We start from the raw sequence: 3,579 nt of genomic DNA on the forward strand, positions 1-3,579 counted from the left end.
TCTTCCAACCAGATGATTCTATGATTTTATGTGTCTATGATTCTGTGATTCTATGATAGTGCAAGCTACCGGCTCACACCATCTTCACTTGCCATGCTGTCACTGAGGTCTTCAGTGAGCAGCCCAGCTAGGCCATCATTTTTCAGAGACAATCTCTGAGGATCTGCAGGTGCTAAAGGTAGATCCAGTGCTACCTGCTAATGTACAGGATTCCATAACCTTGGACCAAATTATTGCTGCAGTCCACGTCTGACCAGCTGGAGCTGGCGGTATCGCCACTAATCCCCAACATAAATCTCTCAGTTTAATTTTAAACACAAGAATGATTTTGCTGTTGCTGCTCTGTCAGTTTTAGAGTCATCACTTAGTTTGGTTTGGTGCCTCTTTGCATTTCAGAGACGTTCTTCTCCATATCAGCCTCTGGACACGGGTTAGTGTAGTGCACCAAAGTCTTTGGAAGCCCACTGCTGTGACTGCGACACCCGAACCAGAAAACGCTGCCTGCTGTGATAGCTAGCACACAGTTTTAGTTGCGTGGGTGGCTCATGTGTTAGCAGGAGCGTATCTAAACCCTGTATTCAACTACGTTCAGCTATGGACCGTGAAACAAGACTGTCTCAACCAAGACGCTGCTGTGTTTACGTGTGCACATGGGTGTGAACACATGAGTGCAGAAAGAGACAGAGGAAAAAACCCAATAGCTGCCTAATATGAGATACTTTTGGCTTTGCACCCACTTCTGAGAAGACCTAAGGATGGAAACAGCATCCAGCCTTCCAGGAAGAAGCCATGTCTTGGCTATAGAATATGGAGCGAGAGTGAAGCCTTCAGACTCTGTTCTCCTCAGCAGGGTAGTGCAGAGGGTCACTACCTGAAGCAGTAATGGTGTAGGAGGTGAGACCAGGTGCCCAGGTAATTAGGAGGAGGTTGGCTCGGCCCAGTTTAAAACAGGGAGAGCTATTTCCTTGAAGAGCAGCTTTGCTTTAAGTGTCAGCTCAGACTGCGTGCTCTGTCAGGCAGCGATCCCCTCTCAGCACTATGAAATGTCGATGGTGCCATGGAGCTTTCACGCTGAACACCAGCCTCCAAACACACCCATAATCATTTCAGTTTTAGCAGCCACAGCTCAAACGTAAGACATTACGCTTCAGCTGACTCAAGAGAACCAGCCTGGTCTTCTCATTGACCAGATCTCCTAGAAACATCACCACAACAGTGTGGCTGAGGCAAGGCAGGGAGGGAGGCAGCCTTCAGGTTGAGGATCCCAGACAGCTCTGGTTAACCATGGCAGCTTGCCGGTGACTGCGGTGCTCTCTGCCCCTCTCCATCCTCCCAGTGCTTGGCACATTGGAAATGCTTTCTCCCAAATGGAGAAAACCCTAGACAGAGAAAGGTGGCTCTGTTCTGCTCAAATTTTCCTATTCCCTGACTTCTGAGTGCCTGATTTTGCCACCTCAATGGTGTCCTATTCCAGACTTCATGCTTTTACTGCTAATTTCTTTTTTCTGCTTGTGCCCCTTTACACGTTATGGCTGTCTTCTTTCTTTGAGGCATCCCTGGCTTTTTACAGACCACGTACTTCACCCCGTGGAAGTACTGGGCTACCGCTCGCTACCGTTCACAAGGCAGCTCTCCCATGCTCCAGAAAAAGGTGGAATCTTGTGGTCACTAGATGCAGAGGGCATCGTCTGAATGAGGCAAGGGCTTTGCTGGTTCTGTGGTACAGGTGTCTGTCCTATTTGGACAGACTAATGGTCATTTCTATTTCATTTATCCAGAGATTCCTTGTTTACATATGGGTATAAAACCCATATCTGGTTCCATCACTGCTCTGCATCCAGCAGGAGCTTTCAAAATGTAACTTCACCTTATTTTTTATTCAGTTGGCTTTTTTTTCTTAAGACCTGTGTTATTTCCAAGTCTGTTTGCCCAGAAAAGATATTTGAGCATTGATGGCAGAGAGGAGATGCCTGTGCCCTGGTCTGAGCACACACAGAGCTTAAAGTACTTCTGCTTCTCTCCCGCGGGGTTGGAAAGACTTGATTGTCCTGAATTTTATTTGTTTTAAGCTAGATGTGGCAACCATGACGCCACCACCTGAACTGCAGCAGAAATAGGGGTATTTTTATGCCCTACTTCGATGAGCTTTTCACCTCGCCCAGAGGCACAGCCCCTTGTTTGAGGCAGGGACCCTCCGGGCAGACAGAGACTTCTCTGCTTGCTCCAAGACAGACAGACACAAGGTGACTCCAGCACAAAAAGTTCTGGAGTTCCTCCCACTGCCAGGTTGTTTTGCAACAGCCGGTCACCACCCCAGCAGCGCAGGAGCTGGAAAAATCCCAGACGTCTCCCCAGCTCTGACTGGTTTCAGTGCTTCTAGCATTTCTTATCTACCCGTCTCGTGTCTGAGCTGCTTCCTTCTCCTTGTTGACCAAAGACTCTGACCACGTTTTACTGCTCGACTCCCTGGAAAACCCCACTGGCAGAATATAGATTGTCACTGTCTCAAAACCTGCCCTGGCTGCCCACAGGCAAACCAGTTCCCAGTCAGGGCCGCCACACCAGCAGCAGCAAAGGATGGTTTCTACTTCCCTCTCTGCACAGCACAACCCACCAAGAGCGGTCTTGGGATGTTGTTGCAGCCAAAAACACGTTATTGTGAAAAACGTGATACAGGACTAACAGCTGAGACAAATTCAATACTGGGAAATATCACCGTACTTTGTATTTGCTGCAGGCTGTTTCTGTGTTGTTTTTACATTGAACTGGTTCTAAGTTTTAAACTGCGCATCACTAAGATCTTACAAGAATATTTTCTAAGCTCAACCAGTAATTGGAGCAGTAGTTCCCTTATTAAATCCAGATGTTGCTGGGGACAGTCTTCTATTTTCTCCAGCTGTCACTTTTTATCTTGTAGAATCTTAACATAGCAATAGAAGAGAGCATTTAATGAGCTTTTGGATTTAAAAGTCCCCAAGCATATCCCCTTAATTTTGAAGAAAGAGACCATCCTTATTCTGAACACTTGTATTATTCATAGTGAAGCTCCTGGGAATGCAACTTCAGGTCTCTGAAAAGAAGATGAGTTTGTGCTGCTGCCTCTTGCACGGCCAGGTCTGCAGCTCCTCTGCTGCAGGCAGAGGCAGGGACGGAGATGGCAGGGATGGAGAACAACATTTTGAAATTAAAGGGGTGGGGAAGGAATAGCAGCACCTGTGTGTGTAAGGAATGGCAGTACTTTGTGTGCTGCTCTGCCAGACTTCTGGTAGCAGATATTTAAATTGGATTCAATTAAGAATACAGCCAACAGTGCGTAATGAAGAGGGTCATGAGAATCTCAGCAAATCCCTGTCAAAACTCTGTTATCCTCACAAGCCTTATCCTCTTCATTTTTAAAAACAGAGTCTATATTTTTCGTTTATAATGAGACCGTAGCGTACAAACAGCGCACGTGGAGCAGGTGGTCGCGTCGCTGCGGAAGGCTGCTGTCTGGTAGCGAGGCAGAAGCTTTGCAGGGGTACCAGAAAGCGGTCAGCCATGCGGGCTGCCCTGCATCAGGGTTACCACAGGTACTCTACC

Source organism: Buceros rhinoceros, unplaced genomic scaffold (genome assembly GCF_000710305.1).
Source record: "Buceros rhinoceros silvestris isolate BGI_N320 unplaced genomic scaffold, ASM71030v1 scaffold42485, whole genome shotgun sequence".
NCBI classification, from domain to species: Eukaryota; Metazoa; Chordata; class Aves; order Bucerotiformes; family Bucerotidae; genus Buceros; species Buceros rhinoceros.